The sequence below is a fragment of the Sphaeramia orbicularis genome, chromosome 7 (genome assembly GCF_902148855.1).
Source record: "Sphaeramia orbicularis chromosome 7, fSphaOr1.1, whole genome shotgun sequence".
Lineage (NCBI taxonomy): Eukaryota > Metazoa > Chordata > Actinopteri > Kurtiformes > Apogonidae > Sphaeramia > Sphaeramia orbicularis.
Genome location: NC_043963.1, coordinates 3,272,313 through 3,298,843, shown reverse-complemented (window position 1 = coordinate 3,298,843; position 26,531 = coordinate 3,272,313). Strand labels below are relative to the sequence as shown.

Genomic DNA, 26,531 nt, shown 5'->3' with positions numbered 1-26,531 from the left:
CTGGCTGCTCTTCATGTCCATCAGACCTTCACCAACACTGGAGTCAATCTGCTGTCAGAAGAACAAACATCTGTTTGGTCTAAACTATCAAAGGACAAGTCTGTCCAGTTGTACCAGACCGCTGTGGACCAGGCCTTACAGAGTCCAAATGGACACCTGGACCTGTTCCTCCGCTTCCTCCTGGGTCTATCACTGCAGACCAATCAGAGTCTCCTACAAAGTCTGGTGAAACCAACAGGAAGCAGCTCAGAGACCAAGAAAACTGTTGAGTACATCAAGGAAGATCAGTGAGAATGTGTCTGCAGAGAGAAGCATCAACCTGTTCCACTGTCTGAATGAACTGGAGGATGGATCTCTGGTGGATCAGATCCAACAGTACCTGAGATCAGGACGTCTGTCCACAGAACAACTGTCTCCTGCTCAGTGGTCAGCTCTGGCCTTCATCTTACTGTCATCAGAAAAGACCTGGATGTGTTTGACCTGAAGGAATACTCTGGTTCAGAGGAGGTTCTTCTGAGGCTGCTGCCAGTGGTCAAAGCCTCCAACAAAGCTCTGTGAGAACAAACAGTTGGATCAAACATCTCAAATATGGATCTATCATTTCAACCAGATCAATAACTTTATACTCATGCCTTTTGTTTTGTCCAGACTCAGTGGCTGTAACCTGTCAGACAGAAGCTGTGAAGCTCTGTCCTCAGTTCTCAGATCCCAGTCCTGCAGTCTGATACATCTGGATCTAAGCAACAATGACCTGAAGGATTCAGGAGTGAAGATCCTGTCAGATGGACTGAAGAGTCCAGGATGCAGACTGGACACTCTCAGGTCAGGGTTCAACAGAACAACAGAAATTTTAATGTTTTTTCCAGTTTTGGATTCATGTAACTTGTCAGTGGTTGTTTGTGTTGAACTCCAGACCAGTTCTACTGATCTTCAACTGTGTTCAGAGTCTGGAACTCATAGACTTCACATTGAAGTCCTGTTGGTGAAGTCCCATGCATTCACAGACTCTGTCAATGACTCCAACTCCACTCATCTCCATCTCAGTTGATGGATGTGATGTTTTGTGTTGCAGATTGTCAGGATGTCTGATCACAGAGGAAGGATGTTCTTCTGGTCTCAGCCCTACAGTCCAATCCGTCCCATCTCAGACTGCTAGACCTGAGCTACAACCATCCAGGAGCCTCAGGACAGGAGCTGTGTGCTCTAGTGGAGGATCCACACTGGAGACTGGACAATGTCAGGTATGGACTGAGCTCATGCATCCACAGATAATGGCAGATAGAACAGGTAGAGCTGACAGGAACCATCTGTCAGAGCTGGGATCCATCCTGTATGAAGGTCCAGCCCATGTTCAAAGACAAACACACTCAGTCAGATATTCAGAAGGAACCATTTAGTGGATGTGAACAGAAAAGCTTCAGTGGATCAGAGGATGGAATGTCCATGTTTCCAGCTGCTCTGACCCTCCTCCTCCTTTCAGGTTGGATCCTGCTGGAGTCCAGATGTTGAAACCAGGTCCATGGAGACGTAAGTGTGATTTCATTAGATTCATTCAAACCAACCTGAACCCAAACTGGGTTCTGGTTCCACATTATTAACATCTAAAGTGTTCATGAAGACAGTCAGTTTAGTGGAAGGATGAGCTGATAGCTGATTGGTCAGGACTGGTACCACATGGACCCACATACCCTGAGCAGTGAGTCCTCAGGTCCAGTCCCAAACTATTTAGTGCAGATCAGAGCTCTAGTGTCTTCATGCACATTTATAGTCTGTACTGTCACTGTGGGACAAAGAATTAAATGTACAAAAACAGCTCAAACTCTCAGATTTCTAATGCCAGTTGAATTTTGTGGATCTCTTTGTGATTAAACAACAGACACAATCTGTCACTGTGCAGCCCTGTTTCCAAACCACTGCATCAACACAAAAACCATTAAACCTACAAAAATAACAACAATTCAACCAAACAGAAAATAATTATCATAAACAAAAGAACCAGACAGTCCATGGGTCAGTCAGTGTGTCAGTGAGTCCTGGGAAAACACCAATCAACACGTCTTTGCCTTCCAGTCTCTTCTATACGGATTCATAACTCAATCCAACGTTTATCACACATACATGTTTTAAGTCCATTTAGACATTAAAATAATGTAGTTTATCACATTAAACCAGTTTGTTAAAGTGGGCCATCCTTTACTTGACCATTTCTGTTATTGTTTTTTTTACCTGCTATGAACATAATTCTTAAACTACATATTTTATAAAAGCCCTGTAGCTGATAGGACATCCTACCAAAGTAGAAAACATGACAGAAAAATTCAGCCTTCATGTTTAACTCTGTGTCCATCCTCTAATCGTCTTCCAATGCAGATTCATGGTCAAAACCTGAGAATGGTTATGAGTGTCTGGACTGTTTGGATGATGCTCTTTTCAAATAAATCAACAAATTTTTACACTTAGTCTCACTTGTTCTTTTAAACATTTACATTAATGGCTTATATATAGAATTGATCTAAACCTGGGGCTCAAATCATCATTGGTCCCATTGTTTGGGTTTCTGTCAGTAACTGAAAACATGTTCAATACTATTTGATTTTCTGTTTGACACAGAAGGAAAATCCAGTCCTTTAGAAATGTTGAATCTGCTGTTTCTGATCAGGAAAATCAAACAGGAAAATCAAATCTATTCTGTTTTTATTGAACGTCTGTTGGTGAAAATGTGCTCAGAAACAACAGATCTGTCTATAAAAACTGGATTGATCTGTTATTGATCAGTGTTGATCAGAGTCAGACTCACATGATCCATCCATCAATAACAGTTGAATTGAACCCAGTGATGTGATCAGACTGTCAGTCAATCAGCTGATCACTGATCAATAACTGCAGCTGGATTGTGTTTTCTTCTGTCCATCAGATTTCTGTGAACTCACCCTGGATCCAAACACAGCGACAAACGCCTCAAACTGTCTGAAAACAACAAGAAGGTGGAACGAGTGATGGAGGTTCAGTCATATCCTGATCATCAGGACAGATTTGAGTCTGTCCTCAGCTGATGTGTTCAACTGGTCTGACTGGTGGCTGTTACTGGAAGGTCCAGTGGAGTGGAAATGTTATATATCAGTGACTTACAGAGGAATCAGAAGGAAAGGAAACAGTAGAGACTGTTTGTTTGGAAGAAATGATCAGTCCTGGAGTCTGAGGTGTAATAGAGGAAGATACAGGGTCTGGCATAAAACAAATGCACAGACCTCCCTCGTCCTCCTCCTCCTCTTTCTTCTCCCTCCTCCTCTGGTACAGTATCAGTGTATGTGGACTATCCTGCTGGATCTGTGTCCTTCTATGAAGTCTCCTCTGACAAACTGATCCACCTCCACACCTTCAAACCACATTCAACCGGAACACATGTTTGCTGGATTGGACTTTATGGTTCTGGATCCTCAGTGTGTTTGTGTGATGTGTAGTTCTGTTGGTGTTGTTGTGTTCATGGACATGTGGTTGTGTAGATGTTAACACAAACATCTGGACTTTCTACTGCTCACATTTCATGAAACAGCCTTTAGTTTGAATGTGTGGCAGGTGTTGGTCCATAAATGTGAATGTGAGCCTTACTGCACCACCTGGTCTGGAGTGGGAACTACAACTGTACGTCCCAAACTGACCAAACTACTCATTTATGTCATTATTCAGTTATTTGAATCTAATTAAACACTCAACTTCACCATGTAGAAATATTGTGTGTGACAGGATCTGATCCATAAACTATGAACATAAATACATGACCCATTAAATGAACATGTGTGAAGGCTGATCAGTGTTTATATGGAGTATTTTTACCACAATGTGGAACTGTACATAAACTTAAAGTCATTCCAACAGATGTAGACCAGTAAATATGAAGGAAGCACTAATTAAATACATGTATGAATAAAAGAACATCAGTGTTTCAGTCTGTCCATCCAACTGCAGCAGATAAAACACAATGATGAGGTCATGTTTGAAGGTTTGGAACAAACGTGTGCGTGTGTGTGTGTGTGTGTGTGTGTGTGTGTGTGTGTGTACATATAGTGTACAGGAACATCTGTGCCGGAGTATGGACTGGATGTCCATAGATGGGAGTCGAGATGGTACAGGGTCCAGATGGGAGACCCCCCAAAGCTGACAGAGAACAAACAGGCCAAGATCCTGTGGGACTTCCAGACCCAGACTGACAACATGGTGATGTCCACTCATCCTGACATAGTGGTGGTGGAGAAACATCAGAAGACAGTGGTAGTGATAGATGGAGCAATCCCAAGTGATAGAACATCAGAAAGAAAGAACTCGAAAAGCTGGAGAAATACCAAGGGCTGAAAGAGGAGATAGAGAAAATGTGGGGTGTGAAGGCAACAGTGGTACCAGTTGTGATGGGGGGGGGGGGGGGGGGCACTAGGGGTTATGACCCCCAACCTGATATGGATGGAAGCAGCAGATACCAGGAACAACATCAGAGATCTGAGTCCAAAAGAGGACAGTCCTAGGAACAGCTGAGATCCTGAACAGAACCACCAGGCTCCCAGGCCTCTGGTAGAGGACCCAGTCTGAAGGACCGGCACCGCCAAGGTGGGGGAGAAGAAGAATTTTTTTACTATATATGTTTGATGTTAGATTCATATTTTTTTAACTTGTTTTTTCTGACCATTTTTAAAAACTTCTGTAAAATCTGTAATGGGAAGTTTCCATGTATTCCATATAAGACTGTTTGAACTCTGACCTCAGTATTATATGAACTTGGGTTTTTGTCCTGTTACAGTATGGGTTTGTTGTACTTTGTGTTTTGTTGAATGATCAAGGGCGCCATGGACACCTGGGTTAGAGAGAGCTTTCTCATAGAAGTTATCTCTTCCAAATATTCTATTCTAGCACAGGAGATATCATTGTGACGCAGAGAGAGCATGATTTTTTAAAATTAGTTTTCATATAAGAGACAATGTCAGACTGTAATTTCTTGTCCACTCATGCAGACAGCTTGCCTCTGTACGACCTGTACCTGGAGCTCCAATTAAAGTACACTGAAAAGACACTGATCATCTAAAATGACCATTTCTATTTTGAGGATGAATGAGCAGAGTATTTTTCCACAACAAATCCTATATTTCTTAATCGAAGAACACTCATTCTCATCAGATTTTCTGGATGACGTTACTCCTTTGTGTCATGTGACCTTTTCATCATCTCACCACAGTTGGGTTTTCCCATCAGGAACTCACCCTCTGAGCGCTGCCTGCAGCTGAGATGAGAACGTCACAATGATTTAAGCTCCCACCCCCTTCTGAAAGGCTCCAGAGCCATGACGGAGACTCCTCCCCTCTGAGGTCACAGCCTGCAGCCCCTCCAGCGCCTCCTGTTGGTTCAGACCAGTCTCTGCAGAACAGAGGGATCACACACTCCTGATCCAAATATTTAGACCAGTTGAAAAATTGCATGAATTTACATTTTTCACTGTTGGATTTTCAGAAGGTTCTAAGTAGAGTCTGAAAATGCACAAAGAAGAAATGAGAGTGAGACAAAAAAAGAGAAAGTAATTAATTGAAAACAACAATTAAACTGAAATAGTCTGTTCACCAGCCCATTAAAAGTTGAAGACCACAGCTTTTAAAGACAAAATCAGCTAAAAAAAAATGGGGATTCAATGTCATTTTCTGTCAGATATTCACAGTGTCCTGACCTCCTGATGGAAAAGGATCCAAAGCTTTGTCTGTTTGAATGTGGTCAGACTGTTGAGCTGCAGAAACCAGACCTGTGGGAAGGCACCATAATATTATTAGTTTATGATAATGTGTCTTGGAATGTCTGATGTTCTGTATATTCTTGTTCTATTCATATCATTTGTATGTTGAACAATAAATGCATTCTTCATAAAAAATAAAATAAAATAATAATAATAATAATAATAATAATAATAATAATAATAATAATAATAATAATAATAAAAATGAAAACCCTGAAAAAGACAAGAAAAAAAGAGAGTCCGCTTCAAAACATCGCGCCATAACGTATCTAATATGCCTTTCGCTAGGGACACGGGTAGATTAACCGGAAGTAAATAAACACACCTTCCTGTTTAACCTTTCAATGTAAAACCGGTTCCAGTTCCGCGACTAACTTCAAGGTGAACACTGATTTCCTCATTTCAGCAGTAGTTCAATGTCATAAAGTCCTTTTAAAATGTTGTACTTAAGTCCTGTTCAGGTTTAAGTCCTTCTAAACCACTTTTCAGAGGGAAATACTGTAGGTTTGTTTCATTCCACTACATTTAGATGAAAGTTTTGGTTGTTAGGAAAAAAAAGTTGAAGCTTCATGTTAATTAATTACACCAATAAATCTTGCTTTTGGTAATTTTCTAATGATATAAAAGTTTCAGTGGCCAGTTTTCGGACCAGACTGATTTTTTTTTTTATACTTTATGGGACATTTTATTAATATACTTAAATGAATTTTTTGCGAGCTCAGAAAAGCCGGCCTGTTCTCAGTTTGCTTTATATGGAAAATATTTTTAAAGGGTTTATTTAGCTTTAGATGGAGAGTTGTTGACTGAATTTATGATGGAAACACTTAATCCCTCAGTTTGTCACAATATTAAAAATCAGTACATGAATCATTGCGGCTTTCACTGAACAAAAGGGGATGAAAACCTATGAACGTAGTTTAAATTCTATCTTAAAGGGTTTCCTAATAAAAACAAACTCTTAATAGTCATTATACTGTATAATTTCTCGATCTCTTGAGATGTATTTTGTTCGCTTTTATTTTGAAGGGCTAGACGGACGCTCTGTCACGTCATCAAACTGCGACAGGATCTCCACACGTGAGGCTTTTCCACTGGAGTTTTAAAACGTTTGGAGTAAATATACAAAAGGTAAGGCTTGTTTTGGGGTGTTTTAATTAGAGAAAAGTTGTTTTATGTTTCACAATAATTTAGATCTGGTTTTAAATCTAAAAAAGTGTGAATTTAATCATCATAATCTTTACGTACGAGTTGTTGACAGTTTCGGACTGAGCTGAATCTTCAATGTTTTTGGTTTTGAATCAGTCGCGATTTTATTTCTCGTTTGTCTACATGAACTTAAACATGACTCAAAACTAATACTCAGTAAAATAAACAGAAAGGTCTGAAAAACAAACAGTGACTTTCTGAAATACTGTTAAGAGAGAGATCTCTCTGTAGGTATAGGAAAGTTACACATTTTTCCACATTGTCCTAAAATAAAATAAAAAAAATTGCTGATTATCAAACTTCACAGACAGATTAACCTTGTTTATTGATCAGTGGCGTTAATATTTTTAGTTCGAGCCATAATAACAAACATATACGCAATGCACTGCATGTAAAGAGACACATTTCCCCCAAAGGTAAAGCATCTGGAACTCAACTGTCTCTAAAATTTAGTGATTAAAAGCATGGACATGACCATATAAATACTGTATTACAAACAAAATTAGAAATTATACAGCTACAGATTTTACATAACCTATATCCCTCCAACATTGCTTTGTCTCAATTTTCTTATATGGATGAAATGTGTAACTTTTGTCATTCTTGTCCTGAAACCACTCTACACTTATTCTTTCTGTGTGAACACTCTTCTAACTTCTGGTCTAAAAGTGAAAATATATCATATCTGATGTAATGTAATGAAAAAATAACTATAACATCGCAAATGTAATTACATATTTTGAACATGACATTTGTAATTTAGAATTTGTTTGCAAATTGGACCATTTTATTAGAAAACTTCATATACACAAAATAAATATACCAAAACTTTTAAAATCTTTCTGATGGATTTGAAAAATATATTAAATCATTAGAATTTATCTTTAACAACAAACAAAACACTAGCACCCTGGCAATTTATAAAGAATTCTTTAAAATAGACTGATCTCTCTGATGTATTTATTTATTCTTGTTAGATTTTTTTTTTTTTTTTTTATACTTTTGTCTATTCTGCTTGGTGTCTTTAAATATATGGATTTTTAAAATGTATTTGTTCAAATGCTTTTTTCTTTTTGACATCTTGATGTTTGTTCAAAAATTATATGTCTTGTATACTTAAATATTTTCAATTTTTAAAAAAATGCTGATTATTAAATTATTTTTTCTGTCGTAATTGAAGAATAAAAGTAGTTCAGTGTAAAAAGATGCTGCAATGATCCTTTAATGTCCAGTTTCATTGAGTTTCTGACGTTGATATTTATGTGTTTAACAAATGTCTTAATTTTCTCTTCGAATAGATTTGAGTTTCGGTCATTGACGGTACAGAAAGATGGAGAAAGAGACGAAGAAGAGCTGAAGAAGACTGAAACAGATAGAGAAAAGGAGGAGGAGGAAGGTGATGAAGAGGAGGAGTGAAGGAGCCTGCAGCTCAGATGGAGGAAGAGGAGGAGGGGGGAGAAGGAGCAACAGACAGGAACGATGGTGATGATGATGGTGATGAAGATGCAAAAACGTCTTTAAAGAAGAAGCCCAAATTGAAAGTGGGCGGAGCCAAAGACTCAAAGTGCATCCCAGGCATCATCTACCTGGGCCACATCCCTCCCAGGCTCCGCCCCAAACACCTGAGGAACCTGCTGGTCGGTTTACGGAGATATCGGACGCATCTTCCTCCAGCCTGAAGGGTCAGTCAGCGCTTCATTTCTGTTCAGATAAAAGTTTCACACCAGCTCCCAGGGTTCATGTCATCGTCATGGGACCCTCCTGTGAGTCAAGTCCATTTATTTATATCGCACATTTAAAAGCAGCAGACGCTGACCCAAAGCAGTTTACAGACAAAGGTAGTAATAACATTAAAAAAACAGGGTAGAACATGTGCTAGACCAGACGAAAGGCAGAGAATAGAACACAAGTTAAAAGAAAATGAAGACGCAGGGATAGGAATATCAATAAACACGTAAGTTAAAATAAATAAATGGGTTCTTCTCTGAAACTGGGTTTATTTTAGTTTCTGTCACTTTTCCATCGTTTTAGACCCAATAATCAAAGGTAAATGTAGACAGATTTACCCCAGGATGGACCTAATGATGACCTCAGAGAAATGCACAAAAATTATCCTCTTACTCTGATCCATCCCATAATTAATGAATTTTAATCAAATATGGGTCCAAAAATAGGACCCCAAATATGGACATTAAATCTCCCTAGGTGTCAGTGCATTAGATGTGTAAACGTGTGTAAATGCTCTTCTATAGACTCTAAATACAGACACTGTGTTCAGTGTGTGGATCCCAGTGGTTTTTTCTAATCCACACATGTGGGTTTGGCATCAGTCTCAGTCTCATTCCAGGTTTGGTGTGGAACCCATTGTGTCCACTGGTGTTACATACAGAACCTGAACATTTAAACACAAATAAATCATCAGTTATTTTGCAACAATGGTCATTTTTGTGAAATACTCTGCCTTGAATAATTAGTTCAATTCCCAAAATGCACTTGTGAGAGAATAAGAGATATTTAAAAAATAGTAGCACTTAATTTCGTGTCCTTTTGACCATGTTACATGTGGATTTTTTGTATAAAAAATAACAAAAAATATATAAGAATGTGTTTTATTCTGAAAAATAGTTTCTCTTTATTTCAGTAAATATTCATTTTTAAACAGACCCACAGTTCTTCCAACCTGCTTCAGAACATTCGTCTCCATCTGGTTTGAGTTTTTAGCCCCTCTGTCCTGTTTTTTAGAACCACAGAAGCACCCATCTGTGTTTTTGTATTTTGTGGTGTTAAAGGTGTGTGTGGTGGAGTCAGAGGAACTGTGTTCAGTGTGTGGATCCTAGTGGTTTTTCTAATCCACACATGGGTTTTTCATCAGTCTCAGTCTTTAGTCATTAGTGTCAAAGTTTCAACCCAGTCCAGTGAAAACAAAAGAACATTGGTGTCGAATGAACACAGTCCACCACATAACCTGGTTCAGGACAGGTGACATGGAACCAGTTTTCAGGTGTTCTTTTTCTCTCTCCTCAGACCGGACGGTGAGGATGAAGAAGAAGAAGTCCGGTCTGAGGAGGTGTGACTTCACCGAGGGGTGGGTGGAGTTTAGGGACAAGCGGGTGGCCAAGCGGAGTGGCGGCGTCGCTCCACAACACGCCGATGGGAACCAGGAAACGCCAGCGATTCGCCTCCGACCTGTGGTGCATCAAGGTGAGTCCACTACAGTCATTAGAAGAGAAGACTTCAGTGATCCCACTGTGGGGACATTCACAGCTGACAGCAGCAACAAACAACACAGCAGTGCAAGAGGAAAAACAGGCAGAAAAACCACAAGTGAGAGTGAAATGTAAAGGAAAAATAAGACATTTGGTATTTATATAAATATTTATATAAATAGAAAATTAGAATTTAAATATTCTTAAAATTTAAATGGTATTTACTAGGCCTGTAACGGTACACAAAATTTTCGGTTCGGTACATTTTTGGTTTTCAAAGCACGGTTCAGTTTTTTTTGTTATTTTTGTTTCCAGTTGAATGTGACGACAGACCGTGGGAAGAAAGAAAGGATGAAGGCCTTTAAAATAAAAGAAACCATGTGACCGTATAAAGCACAGGTGTCAAACATGCGGCCCTGGGGCCAAATCCAGCCCCCCAAAGGGTCCAGTCCGGCCCTTTGGAGGAATTTGTCAAACGCAAAAATTACACTAAGATATGAACAATCCTTTTAGTTCAGGTTCCACATTCAGACCAATTCAATCTAAAGTGGACAGGACCAGTCAAATACGATCATAATAACATAGAAATAATGACAACTCCACATTTTTCTCTTTGTAAATGCAAATATTTTCATGTATTTACACTCAAACAAAGTATAATTTCACAAAAAATGTGAATAACCTGAACAAATATGAACAACCTGAAATGTCTTAAGAGAAGTAAGGACAATTTTACTAATATTCTGTCTGTTATTAAATGTTTTGTCTATTTGTAGATCCACTGTGATCCAGAAATTATAATGTACATGTGGAAATGATAAACTTTTTTTACACTTATTTTTTCAGTTTGTTCTTGTTATTCACATTGTTTGAAAGGATAGTTTGTAGATTTAAACCTGTTCATAATGTAAATTTACTTTTTTCACTCTGAAACAGAAAAGTTTGGAGTTGACATTATTTATATATTATTATGTTATATAGTTATATGTGATGTATTATTTTACTGGTCCGGCCCACTTCAGATCAAATTTAGCTGAACGTGGCCCCTGAACTAAACTGAGTTTGACAGCCCTGGTTTAAACCGTGTGCTGTATCATGTGTTTGCGTCCAGTACCTGCACCGCTTCCAGTGGACCCACCTGAGCGAGCGTCTGGCCTACGAACACACGGTTCTGCAGCAGAGACTCCGAACGAAGTGTCCCAGGCCAAGAGAGAAAACCAACTTCTACCTGAACAACGTGGACAAAGGCGCCCACATGGACAAGGACAGGAGGAAGAGGCAGCGAGACGGAGCCCAGGTACACGGCCACACATGAATTAACCCTTTAAGGACCAGTAGAACACGACCACACTTAGTTAGGTTTAAGCAATAAAAGAGTCAGAAAATGCCTTTTTGTTCCAATTCAACTTAACTTTCAGTGTCTGTCCATTAATTATATTATAATTACATGTAATAAATGCTTAAAACAGTGTCTTATAGTAAAAAATGAAAAAAAGTAGACTTGAATTTTTATCAAATTTATTATGAAAAACAGCTGTAAATGTTCATAATGAAACTCTATGAGATTATAGAAGTAAACTTTTAACTATTTTATGTTTTCAAACATTTGAGTTTGTCTAGTGTCCATGCTCCAGCTTCTTATTTTTAGTTATTTAGTCAATAGTCGCTTTTCCATTGAACATCTGCGCAAAACTTTACCAATATTTACTAAATGTCCAAAAATAGAAGTGCGTAATGTCGGTTTTTCCATTAAATCCCAAATGCGATAATTTGTTTATTTATTATCACAAGATGACACGAGAAGTCATTCTATAAACAGGGTGACAAACGTAAATATGGTGTTGATTTACAGATATATTCATTATTATTATATACACTAGTCAACATTTGCTAGGGATCAGGACTATAACTTTGCTATATTCAGGGGTGTAATTCTGGAAACTTGAAAATTTATTTTCCCAGTGGAGTACAGCCTGCGGATGCGGATGGTGGCCACACATATTATTGACATCACACCGTATGTGTTTCAGAACATTCTGAGTGGTTTCAGTGAAAACAAAATTGGAAGAGTAATTGTTGTGAACTCTAATTTCTAGGGTTGTATCACCCTTTTGCCAGAAAGTGCAATAAAAATTTATGGTTTTTTACTTTTTGGTCCATTTTTCTTTACATGACTAGCCAAAGTACACACATAATATATGAAGTCACCCAAAATATTATACAACATCAATTATTGTGCAAATATAAAACTGATCCCTAGCAAATGTTGACTAGTATATTTCCCCTCTATCTCCTACTAAATTAAAAAAAATGATTGGGTTTCCATGTTTGTTTTTAACTCTTCTTCTCTTGGAACGTCCGTCAACATCCATTTTTTTTATTCATGTGACTCTAGTTGTGGAAAACGGTCTTTCCATTACAGTTTTGTGTGATAAACCAATTGCACTACACCTGAAAAACCACCTCTTGCCAGCGCAAAAACTTTTAATCAAAAAACAAGAGTTTTGGCGAGATTCTCGTTTTTCCATTAGGTAAATTTTTATGCACAAGTTATATTCACCGCAATTTGAGGGTCAATGGAAAAGGGACTATTTTAGCCTGTGTTTCTGAAACACTTTCTAGTTTATCAATGAACTATACAAACCAGAAAAATACAAATAACAACAAAAAAAACAAACAAAAAAGGCAAAAAAAAAAGCAACAAAAACCCCCAGCAAAATTTGACAAAAAAAGGCAAAGCTTCTTCTTTTTGGTTCTTTGGTGTCATTTGGATCCAGTTGATAGTCTGTGTTCACTTTGTGTCTAGTTGTAGACAGAGCCGCTCATTTCACTAAAAACATCCATCATCTGATTCAAATACACACACACTGCATCTGTGTACGAACTGGACAGATCTGACTGTAGATTTACACAGATATACAAATATACACACATTTAGAGAAGATTTACACATAGATACAACTATCAATCAACTATACAAACAACAAAAACACAGAAAAACAGTGAAAACCCGTAAACATGGCGCCACAGACACATGTTCTACAGGTGAACTAATGCTGCGTTCCAGTCCAGCTGTAACTGGTGTTTCTCCATCCTTCTACTGGTGTAAATGCACTGGAATGTTCAGTCAAACCTGTGACTTCCACCTGAACTCGTACTAGATCCATGTTCTCCCAGTTCTGAGTTCTGACGTCATGTAGCAATGCCCCCCCCCCCCCCCATGGATGTGGTGTTTATGCAGATTATTTATTTATCTGTAAATGTTCTGCATAATCAGCAGCTGCTCTAGCGTTAGCTGGTTTTCAGTCCAATGAGTGAAAGAAGAAATTAAAACCAAATATGAATCCAAATCTACAAAGAACATCAAAGGCAGAACAGCTTCTCTTGCCTTATGCGCCGTTTTCCTCCTCTGTTTCCCTCAAATAAGCAACGAACAAACACCTCTGGGATAGAAGTGACTATAAATGAACATAACATACGGTCCACCATGCTGGTTTGTTTACATCCAACTCCCACAATTCCTTGCGCTCAGGCAGTTTGGTGTGACTTCCCTGGAACGTTACAAAGTCGTGAGTGGTGGTTTGAAGTCATGACTTACGAGCTCAAAAAAAACGGCCCTGAACGCACCACAAATGTGATGATAACACAAACTGTTACTGGTTTTGAATGTAGTACTTGTACTTATTTCCACTGTGTATTAGTACTTTCCACTGTGTATCAACACTTTCCACTGTGTATTAGTACTTTCCACTGTGTATTTGTACTTTCCACTGTGTATTTGTACTTTCCACTGTGTATTAGTACTTTCCACGGTGTATTAGTACTTTTCACTGTGTATTAGTACTTTCCACGGTGTATTAGTACTTTCCACGGTGTATTAGTACTTTCCACGGTGTATTAGTACTTTCCACTGTGTATTAGTACTTTCCACTGTGTATTAGTACTTTTACCACAGGTTAAACTTTCTACCTCGTCTCCTCAGGTGGACGAGAAGACGTGGGACTTCACTCAGCGTCGGACCGAGGATGAGATCCAGACCATGAAGAAGAAGAAGAAGCAGCAGCAGGGACAGAGAGACTCCATTACCCAGAAGCGCCTGGATAAGGCCCGCCTCATTGAGCAGAAGAGCCAATCAAACGTCTCTCTCCTGGCTAAGATTTTCAACTCCAAACAGTCAGAGTGAAAGCCAACTGGCTGATGGTGTGAGGTTTCCATGGGAACAGGATGTTGACTGAGGTGCCGAGGACACGCCTTCACTCTGGACCAATCACAGGCCAGTGTGGACAAAAGAGGCGGAGCCATCAGGGGGAAAAAAAGCTGTTGTGACTGATTTACAGCGGCTCCAGTTACCGTGGTAACAGCAGATGTGTTTAATGCCGCAGTGGGAAATTAAAAACCACAGAAGAAGAACTGTAGCCCACAAACACATGGTAGTGACTCCTTCATTAAAAGGCAGTTTTTGATCAGTTATTGATTATTGTCTGACCATGTGTTCATGTACGTTCACATTTCATTTGTTTATAAAATCCTTCCATCATCTTTTGCTTATCGGGTATTTTATAACATGGGATCAAATAAATGACAGTGATCGTGTTTATCAGTGATTATTGTGGAGGTTTGGATTCACTGGAAGATGGAAATATTAAAAAAAGACTGTTCAGGTTCAGAATGTTTCAGCTGGAACAGGTTGTTGAACTGGTGCAGTCTGTGTCCTCATTTTAATGTCTCTAATAGTTTTCCTGCTCTGACTCTAAATAATAATTTCCATCTACTTCTTTAAGGTCCAATTTACTTTTTTTATTATTATTGAGGAAAAAAAGTCAGAATTCTGAGATTAAAGTCAGAATTATAATAATAATAATTTAAAAATAAAATAAATAAATAAATATCATTGCATTGGTTAGTTTTGTTTAAATTATTATTTTTGTTTCTAAAATCACTCAGATGGTTTGGACTGAATTTATATCAACATTTTTTTCTCTCCATGACTGATTTGAAATGTTCTTCCTCTAAATTTCTAAGGTATTTTTTCTGGTCAGACTGTAAAAAACACTTTTCTTCCACATCTACCATCTACTTTCTAAAGAAGAGGATTAGGGCCACTAGAAAAAAAATCAAATTAAGGTCCAATTTACTTTTCTATTATTATTTTGAGAAAAAAGTCAGAATTATAATTATATATATATATATATATATATATATATATATATATATATATATATTATATATATATATATATCAGGGTAGAGACTGCGATCTGGTAGGATCGGAGTTTCTACAGAGTCTCTACTGGTAGAAACTCCGATCGGGTTAGGGTTAGGGTCAGAGACTCTGATCGGAGTTTCTACTGATAGAATCGCCGATTCTACCAGATCGCAGTCTCTACCCTGACATATATATATATAAATAAATATCATTGCATTGGTTAGTTTGGGTTAAATTATCTTTGTTTCTAAAATGACTCACAGATGGTTTGGACTGAATTTATATCAACATTTTTTCTCCATGACTCTGATTTTAAATGTTCTTCCTTTAAATGTCTCTAATATTTTTCCTGCTCTGACTGTAAATAATAATTTCCATCTATTTTCATCTACCATTAAACGGTAGTGAAATATTGCTGTTTCTAAACTATATGGACATAAATCTGTGGACACATCCTGTCTCCGGCTGTCAGATGTTCCTGTTCAGGAGGATCAGACACACAAACATCAGTATTAATAATCAATAGGATATCTATCCCATAATATAAAACTCTATTCTGACATTAGACATTATTGTTTGGATCCCAGACCGCTGTTAGAAAAGAAACACCTGGATTCAACGTGTCCACAGACTTTTGTCCATTTGTGTCTTGAGTTAATTATGACATGAGGATAATGATGTGTATTTAATATTTTATCCTGTTCCTTTTTACACATACATATTTTTGTTGATATTAGTCTTTTTATTGCATTAAGTGTTTTTTACAAAACTAAGATGAGTTTTTTCCAGCACCTTTACTACTTTAAACATTTATATATATGTATATATTTATGATAAAATAATTTATTTAACCAGGAAAGTGTCAGTGAGATTAGAAATAGTTTTTGCCAGAGTGTCTCGGTCCAAAAGTGACATTAATTTATGTATTTTTATCAAACAAATCTACAAATCCACAGTCATACAGAGGTGAAGTTTTGGGCTTTAGGGAAAGTTTTTTACCTGGTAATTTCAGTGGAAACGCACTGAGGATTTTCAAAGTTCCAGGTAAATGATAAAAGTTCCTGCAGTAGAAAATGGTCTGATCACATCACTCTGATACTGATTATTATTATTAATATTAATATTATTATTATTATCTGACCGTGTACTGTTCATTTACTTAAACAACTTTTCTGGTGTTTATAAACACCATTCATCGTCTTCTCTTTTAATGGATTTTGTCCGTTTAATAAAGAGGACACGACAGGAAACATTCCATCAGTTAAAATATGTTTGATAAGTTGTAAATATATAAGAGAATATATCCGACAGGTGGATATTATTCATGTGTAAATGTTATTAAACATGTGTGAACATGTGGGGAGCTTCTGTATAGATGCTGGTCTCAGTACCGGGTCTAGATCCGGCCACAGTGTGATCCGGGTCCGGTCTGGGTTCTACTGGTCTCTCTGGGCGTCTCTGTGTCCCAGGTACTCGGACCTCTCCAGTCCGTCCAGGACTCTGGTGTACTCCAGGTGGGACCGGTAGAACCTGCTGCTGAACCTCAGGCTGGACCTGACATAGTCCAGGTACTCTGGAGCCCGGGACACAGGACGTTATCGGCCAGGACCACCGAGCCCTGGTCCAGGAGACCGCAGTCCTGCAAGGACAGGACACGGGTGGGTCAGATTTAATTTCAGAAGTCAGGGGTCTGTCAGAGGTCAGAGGTCAGGGGTCATCACCTCCAGCAGCCTGATGTCGGGCAGGTAGCAGTCCTTCCAGTGGTCGAAGAAAACAAAGTCGAAGGTTCGGATCCCAAACATGTCGGCCATCTTGGGGATGAGGTCAGCGGACTTTCCTTCCACCAAACACACCTGAAGGAACGAGAAAAAAAATAAAACACCTGAAGGAACGACGACAGAGGCTGACTTAACCCTTAAACACCCACAGACACTTTTCTGACACTCACCAAATGAAGTTTCCTCTGTTTAACCTTTATTATGTGATTTATCTCCATTTGTTTATAATATTATCCTCTGTATTTTGTATTTTCACTGTAAATCCTGTGTTCTTCTATATTTAATTCACTGATTGTGTAAATGTTCATTAAAGCTCAGAGTAAATTCAAAGGTTATTTTATCAGAAATAGATCAAACTGAATAAATTGTCTTTTTCAGTCCAGTCTGTCTTTAACTGAACATGAACCCAGTGTGTCCGTCCACTGGCACTGATCCAACTGCATGGGTTTATTATGGTTTTATTCAAATCCAACTATGTGTAAAAAATATAAAACAAAATATATAATTATTTATTTATTTTACAGTTTTTCCAAACTTGTCCTGCTGATCTTGACTATTTAATATTTTCTTCCTTTAATCAATGTGTGATGTTGTGTTGTTAAATGCAGACAAAGGGGGCCCTCTAGTGGTCAGAATGAGTTACAGTTACGTATAGTTTGTACTTTCAGTGTTCCGTAGACAGTTCAGCCCTAAAAATAACACTGGTCAACAACAAATTTATTGTTGAAGTTTTTTGAGCTGATTTAGGATCATTTTGGTGCTGAATCCAAAAAACACATTAATTTTGCTCAATCAGGTCAACTTTCTGAACTATGCTACATATTGGCTTTGTAACATTTTTGCTTACATTTATGGGCATTTTCCAGTGACGTGCAGTCAGAGGAGGCAGGGGAGGCAGAGCCTCCCTTGTCAATCTTGAAAAGAAAAAAAACTTGACGATAAAATATAATAAATGTTGATAGTTGTCAGCTGGTATGTTCTATAAACTCATTTTCCGTTCGAATCCAATATTGTTATTACTATTTTTTTTTTTTTTTGTCAATTAGAATAGCAGAATTTCCGCATGCTCTGTTCAAATACAGGAGGAGATGCGCTGTGAGGCAGCGCTGTGCTGTGCCTCCAGCAGAACTGTCTCCTCCCTCATGAACTCTGCTGGTACCCAAGGCCACCTTAATGCACGGGCTAACCAGGGCTGAAGCCCAGGGGCCTACTGACTTAAGGGGCCTATCATTTTATGGACTCGACAAGCATATAAACTAACATCAATTTGTAATTTGTCAGTTTTCCTGTCAATCTTTTTATACATACTGTACGCACATCTGAAGCTGCTTCTTGATCCCAATTGGTAAGCCCAGCCCCGCCCCCCATGTGTCAAGAGGTCACGTTCAATTACAAAATGTCGGGGAAGAAGAAACTTAAGAGCGGTGCCCACAAAAGAAAAGTGGCACGAGAAAAGCATGATCGAGAGTCAGAATTATTAAAGTGCATGCGGTTGAGTTTACGCCTATGTGCAGGTGTATGGGTTCTCACAATTTATAGTTTCATCTGTTACTGCTGTTAAATAAATATTTTTCTCGACAGTTGATGGTCGTTGATAATATTTTTTATCATTTTTATCATGAAGTCAAACTTCCATCCATCTTGGTTACAATCTACTCGCTGTTGTAGATTACCAAGATATTATATTTTATAATGAGCTTGTAATTTTGAAGGATGGGACAGGGGGGCCTACAACACTTCCCTCAGCCCCGGGGCCTACCATTAGGTTAAGGTGGCCCTGCTGGTACCTGATGAAAATATTGTCGCTGTCCCTCTGTATGTCGCAGTTCAAATGCTTTCAAACACTCTGATTATATGCTCTGTCCTTCCATAATCTGCATAACGTATGGAATGTATTTCTGTAATGTGCTTAGGTTCGCAGATTAATCCTAAAACCGCAGTGAAAAAGTCCCTGGGGGAGGCAAACAGTACCCCTGCCTCATGATAGATGGTGCCTGTGAGTCCACAGATTCATGCACTTATAATCTTCTTTGTTCTTTTTTATACACTTTAATTCACCAGGATCGGCGCATGGATTTCATGTACAAATAAAGGTAAGACCATAAACTTTTTGTATTTTTAGTTTGAAATGGCTCTTTTGAAGGTTTCCTGTTGAGTTCCTGCCAGTCTACCTATGCTGACCTGATGCACAGCCCATATACCCAGGCCGTTCCTTTGGCTCACTCTCTCTGTTCCAGTTTCTCAGGCCACCATATATTTGTAGATCTGCCTCTGAAAGAGTCAGTGCCTCCCCAGCCATGAACCCCACTGCACGTCACTGGCATTTTCACATCACATGATACACAATTCTTTCATATTTCTTGCAATAAACGAGTTCTGAAGATTTTACTTTTGCCAATTTATGATTAATGTTTTTTTTAATATTACAGGTGAATGAAATGGCTTCGACTAGAAGATCTTGCAAAAATAAGCCTGACGTATTCTGTTCCATCTGCGCTGAATACACCATTGGACCTAACAGGAATCAAGTCACAAGTTTCATAAAGTGTGCTTACCAATCTGATTTTGGTATTAATTATTATATTTTGTGAGAAGATCAAATTTTTCAAAATCAAATTAGCAAAAAAACCTGACCTGATTGAGAAAAACAGATGTCATTTTTGGATTTAGCGGTGCAAAATGGTCCGAATTCAGTTGAAAAAACCTAGACAACTTGCAAAAAACATTTTTTTTTGTAACCCAGTGTAATGAATAAACCTTTTATCAACACAAAATAATTCTGTATCTACTCAAACAAACCTATTTTGAAGAATATAAAATATAAATGTTCTTCAAATGTTACCAAAGACAATAAAACTATGATATGAATGTATTTATTGTGTTTTATATTTCAGTTTTAATTCTCATGATGACTTATTTAATGTATTTTTACCCTCTGGGCTTCTTCTAATTACCCCTGGGGGTAAACGTACCCACTTTAGGAACCTTTAGACTAAAGTAACAAACAGAACAGACATTCTGTAGGTTTTACACAGTTTTACAGTGAGTCGAAAGTAAAGCTACGAAGACAAAACTGATGTGTGTAAAGATAGACCTGTTATCACACACACACACACACACACACACACACACACACACACACACACACTTTATTATGTATGAGTCTACATTAAACGTATCAAGGTATAATAATAGTTTTGGATTTGTTTCATTATATTCTCGAGGTTTCTGCCCGTTAAAGGGAAGTTTTTCCTCGCCACTGTCACCAATCACAAGTGTTTGCTCCTGAAGGATTCTGTTGGGTCTCTGTAAACTTAATTTGATTCTGATTTGAATTGATAAAGCACTTTGTGACTCTGTCTGTGAAAAGTGCTCTATAAATAAAATTTACTTTACTTTACTTACTTTATAGTTTAGTTTTATTTAGTTTTGACTTTTTTTTTTTTCTCTAATTCAGTTCGTTTTAATTCGTTTTTAGAGCAGGTTTGCTGTCTGGGAATTATTTGAATACGACGGCGAAGACATGAAAAAATAAAACTAAACTAAAACGAAGCATTTACAAAATAACAAAAACTAATCAAAAGTAGCAAACCTGCTCTAAAAACGAATTAAAATGAACTGAATTAGAGAAAAAAAAAGTCAAAACTAAATAAAACTAAACTATTATGAAAAATCCAAAACTATTAGAACCTTGGCGGTTCTTCTTGTGTCATCCATCACTTATGCTTTTTTTCCTACAGTTAATAATATGCTGAATAAGCACCTGTTTATGTTTTTGACCTCTGCAGAAATGCATCCCAAACACATGGTTTTGAAATCAAAAGGTAAGTAGGTATTCAGAATGATTTCTATGGCTTCATGTATTTCTTTCCAATAATGGTTCACTTTTAGGCGTTCCCAGAATATGTGGAAATGATGCGCAGTGGGGGAGCTCCAGTTCCTCCAGCTCTGAGTTCCATTTGTATAGTGTGACTTATGGCTCAGGTAATAAAGAAATGAGTTACTTTTATTACTTTTAATGTTTCTTTTTTTCTCTCTCTCTTCTTTTCTTTCTTATAATGTGATAAAATGGAACATATCCAGAGGTTGTTGTTATATCAAATACACATGTGTTGCTAATAAACTCTTCAAATAAATAATAAATAAATAAAAATACTGAGTTCTTAGTGGAGTTGTTGGTTTAGCTCCGCCCTCCTGTCTTCACTTCATCTCAAACACAAACTCTGAGAACGTTACAGAGATCGAAGCGGTTGAAAAGTTCTGTAAAGTTACGACATCAGAGACAGTTAGGCTCTAATCTGACCTTGACCTCTGACCTCTGACCTTGTCCTGCAGCCCGGCGTGTTGGATGACCTGCCGCGCCACCGCAGCGTAGTCAGGATTCATCTCCAAGGTGATAAACCGCGTCGCCGGGGGCAACAGCCTCATGATGCGAACGGCCGAGTAACCGCAGTAGGTCCCCAACTCCAGCACAGTGGATGGAGACGTTTCCATGACGACCGAGTCCAAGATGGCTCCTGGGAAACCGACGGAAACAGGGATTCGTGAGTAGAGGTCAGAGTGTGTGTGTGTGTATGTTTTTTGTGTATCTGCCTGTGTTTGTTTGTGTGTGTGTCTGTATGTGTGTGTTCGTGTGTATCTGTCTGTGTGTATTTGTGTGTCTGTGTGTATTTGTTTGTGTGTATCTGTCTGTGTGTGTTTGTGTGTCTGTGTGTATTTGTTTGTGTGTATCTGTCTGTGTGTGTTTGTGTGTATTTGTTTATGTGTATCTGTCAGTGTGTGTTTGTGTGTATCGGTCTGTGTGTATTTGTGTGTGTGTATCTTTTGTTTGTGTGTGTCTGTCTGAGTTTGTGTTTGTTTGTTTATGTGTGTGTCTGTGTTTGTTTGTGTGTGTGTGTATCTGTCTGTGTGTGTTTGTATGTTTGTTTGTGTGTATCTGTTTGTGTGTGTTTGTGTGTATCTGAGTTTGTGTGTGTTTGTTTGTGTGTATCTGTATGAGTTTGTGTGTGTTTGTGTTTGTTTCTTTGTTTGTTTTTGTCTGTTTGTGTGTGTCTGTGTTTTAATGTTTGTGTGTAGCTGTCTGTGTGTATTTGTTTGTCTTTATCTGTCTGTGTGTGTGTTTTTTCCGTACCTTTCTCATCTCCGACGTTCATGGCCCACTCTTGGTTTTGACAGAAGTGGTCGATGGCGGCGATGACGCTGTCTGGGTTTCCTCTGACTGCATTTATACAGACGGCCTGAAGGAGGCGCTACAACAGGAGACAGTCCACTGATGACCACGAACCACAGCAGCTCAGTTCATAAACACAAACACACACATGTGGTTTTGAACTGGAACCGTCCTTTTAAAGTGTGGATGCGTAGTCAAAGTGTGACTCCACCTGCGGTCGTGACGTCCTGGTGATGAAATCCAACGCCGTCTCCAGCAGGAAGTCGTACCACAGCAGAGCCAAGGTGGCGTTGGACTGAACCAACTGAGGAACCAACCATCGACACAGAACGTACACACCCAGCAGGACCAGCGACGCTGTGAGCAGCAACATACTGAGGACAGAACCAGGACCAGGAGCAGGAGCAGGAGCAGGAGCAGGACCAGGAGCAGGACCAGGACCAGGACCAGGACCAGGACCAGGACCAGGACCCAAACCAGAACCAGGATCAGGACCAGGACAAGAACCAGGATGGACCAGGGTTCACCTGGAAACACAAACACAAACTGTAAAAACAAACACAGAATATGCTATAATACGCTAAAATATGCTTAATTAAACTAAAAATACACTAAAATACATGCAAATACACTAAAAATACACTCAAAGACATTCAAGTACATTAAAAATACACTAAAATACATTAAAGTACACTAAAAAACAATAAAGTATGCTAAAAAAAAAACTGTAAAAACAAACATAGAATATACTAAAATATGCTTAACTAGACTACAAACACACTAAAATAAGATCAGATACAAAAAAATACAGTTCAGTATGCTAAAGTACACTAAAATATGCTAAAATACACAAAAAATAGAGTAAAATATGCTAAATACAGAAACAAAACATTAAATATGCTAAATTATACACAAAATACACTAAAATATGTTCAACTACACTAAAAAAATACACTAAAATGGGCTAAAAACAGTAAAAAGAAACACAGAATATGCTAAAATACACACAAAATACACTAAAATATTCTCAACTACACAAAAAAATACAGTAATATATTCGCAACTACACTAAAAAGTACACTAAAATCTGCTAAAGTACACAAAAAGTAAGTAAAATGTGCTAAAGTATGCTAAAATGCGAAAATACACAAAAAGTAGAGTGAAATATGTTCAACTATACAAAAAAAAACAATAAAATATACTAAAGTTCACCAAAAAACACACTAAAATATACTAAAATACACATAAAATACAGTAAATACACAAAAAATAGGATTTTTTTTTATATATAAAATGACACTAACACTAATTCTTTAAAAAGATTTACATAAGAAATTCATATCATGATTTATTCTGTCGGTGGGATTTTGAAAACCTCTGAGTGTCAGGTTTAGGGATAAATGATCAGTTTTAAGGATAATTAATAAGGTTTCAGTTTTTTTCAGGCTCCAGCAGTAGCCCGTCTTCTGTTTGCATCAGTCTAATCCACCTCCTTCTGGGCTCAGGTCTGGAAGTGTGTGAACGTACGTCTGTCTCAGCTGTTCGACGGTTCAGTCGAACGCTCTGAGATTCTTCAGATCATTTATTTCCGTCTGATCTCCTGCTTCAGCTCTCAGGTCGACCCTTGTGTTTGCGTCCCTTCTGCACAGATAAGAACCTGCTCTGTTTCCTGGTAAAGTACGGGTTGAACCCAGCGGACAGACCGGTGAACAGCAGGTGACCTTTGACCTGCAGCATCACCGCTTCCAGTCCGAGTGCTGGTGCCCTGAGCTGAACACTGTTTTACATCCACTTTTCTTCTTTAAATTCCACCTGATCTGGTTTTTAATCACTTTTATTCGTGTGTTTCAACTATAATTTTTTTTATTTCTTTATTTTTTTACATATTTCAGATTTAAATCCAGTCTTTTCGCTGCATGTTTTTATTTCTGCATCATTTTTTCTTAAATTAATCAGGTCTAAACGATGCTTTTAACCTCATTAGATACAGGACTAAAGCAGTACTATATGCAGTACTACTAGTACTACTGTGAGTACCAGCTGTTGGAGTGATGATGGTGGTGTCCTCTGTAGAATCCCTCCTCCTCTTCCTCTTCAGTGTTCAGTGTTTGTTTTATTCTTCCCTCTCTCCACCCGTTGTCCGTCCTCTTCTTCTTCCTCTGCTCTTCATCTCTCATCCATTATGAGTTATGAAGCTTTTGTTTTCATGGTTCTGCTCTGAAGAGAAGCTAAAGGAGAGAAAAGCGCTGATCACCAGCTGGTTTTAATCCTGCTTCAGCCAATCGGCTTCATAATCCTCTGAGTTGCACAAACACACATGAAGCCGTCGCACTCGGCCTCCGACCAGTTCACCTACTGGTTTGATGAGCCTCACAATGGGGGTTTCATATTTTTATATTGAAGTGTCTACAAGAGAAACAAAGGTCCAAACACTGGTGTCATTACACCATTAGATTTAGATGAGCAGATTTTTAAGAACAAATAAGAATGAAACCCAACAAACTATACAATGAAAAGAATACTAAGACAATAAAGCAAACACATGACATGTAAGATATGTTTAACAAAATATATGTATAAAAAACTAAATATACTGTATATATTAAAAAAAGGAAAAAAAAGGGGAAGACTTACTTCAGATGTATTTGTTTTGTTTGTGTGTTTTTTCTCTAAATTTCATGCTTTACCATTGTTGATTTTTTGCACATGGTCTGCAAATGTGTTTGGATGTCTGTTGTAAAGTATCTCTCCAAATGAAAAAAATAAAATTATATTAAAAAAAAAAAAAAAAAAAAAGAGAAAAGAAAAAAATACTAAGACATAGTCTGTATAAAATAACTAGACTGGTCACATAAATATAGCAAACAATAAAAAATTGATGAAAGAAAAAAATTAAAAGAAATAACCTCTGCAGACCCAGCTATGGGTTTTCTGTCCATGTTTGTGGACAAGAGTTTCACAACTTTATATAAAAAAAGAAAAGAAAAAAAAAAAAAGAAAACTGTCCACCACAAAGGACATTTCATAAAAATTTTAAAAACTGCATCTGAAAAACTGTTGCACCACGAGTTTTCCAATATAAGCACTTATTAACAAAAACAAAAAAGCTTGTACTTTCCTGACATTTCCTGGGTCTTAGGAGGTTAAAAAAAACAACTAAATATATACATTAAGAAAAAGAAAAAAAGGGGAAGACTTACTTCAGATGTATTTGTTTTTTTTGTGTTTTTTCTCTAAATTTCATGTCCATTGTTGATTTTTCGGACATGGTCTGCTGATGTGTTTGGATGTCTGTTGTAAAGTATCTCTCCAAATGAAAAAAATAAAATTAAATATATATAAAAAGAAAAGAATACTCAGACATAGTCTGCATTAAATAATTAAACTGGTCACATAAACATAAGAAAAAATTAAAAGAAATAAAAGAGAAAAAAAAAAAAAAAAGGAAGGGAATAACATTGTCTCAAAAAAATCCATAAACAGTTGCCATTTATTGAACATATCTCAGAATTATGAGACAGTGGGTCATATTTAGACCTGATGCAGTGGTGTCAGCTCAGATCCCACACACATGAAAGTCTGGATCATTTACTGCATGTCAGTCTTTACTATAAAAGGTGCAAAATGACCAAATATGATCTTTAAAATACATAATAATCACAAGTTATGGGATGATAATAGTGACTTAACTTTATGGATGACTGCAGTATTAGACTGATCTGCACAGACGCAGAACATTCATGTGGAACTGAAGAACAGAACCTTTCACTTTATGACCAGAACAACTGGTCTAGACTCAGTGACACCGTGGACTGTCATCCCATGGGTCGGACTGAACCCTCAGAGGGGTCGTATGTTTGGAACCTCTGAGTTAAAGACGTGTTAAGGTCAAAGGTCAAAGGTGCGTTATAAATAGAATTTATTATTATCTATTAAATACGACCACTGTGGTTTATAGAAGCTGTTTTTTTCATTTGAAATTAATGGTTAATGTTAAAATTCACATTAAAGTTTAAAGGTAAGTCCTCTTGTCCTTTCTGTGAACCTCTACTTTTTATTTCATTGTTATCAGACATTTTCATTTGTTTCTTTTCTATATTTGTGATTACATTTAAAACACCTGAACACCACAGTGGTTTGTAGAAGCTGTTATTCCATTCAACTGTAGTTTTTCCTGTTGGTCATACTTCACATTTATC

The 26,531-nt window shown here is 37.7% G+C and overlaps 1 long non-coding RNA gene and 2 pseudogenes across 1 annotated transcript; 2 read left to right on the top strand and 1 right to left on the bottom strand.

Annotated features, from left to right (window-relative positions):
- The first annotated feature begins 496 nt into the window (after positions 1-496).
- On the top strand, positions 497-1,107 carry LOC115422538 (uncharacterized). The gene is made up of 3 exons (XR_003935848.1): positions 497-554; positions 649-822; positions 1,073-1,107. It is a non-coding gene; the product is annotated as an uncharacterized LOC115422538 (long non-coding RNA).
- An 8,824-nt stretch (positions 1,108-9,931) lies between these two features.
- Positions 9,932-14,485, top strand: LOC115422533 (activator of basal transcription 1-like; annotated as a pseudogene).
- A 2,173-nt stretch (positions 14,486-16,658) lies between these two features.
- LOC115422530 (catechol O-methyltransferase A-like) lies at positions 16,659-22,814 on the bottom strand (annotated as a pseudogene).
- Between the last annotated feature and the right edge of the window lie 3,717 nt (positions 22,815-26,531).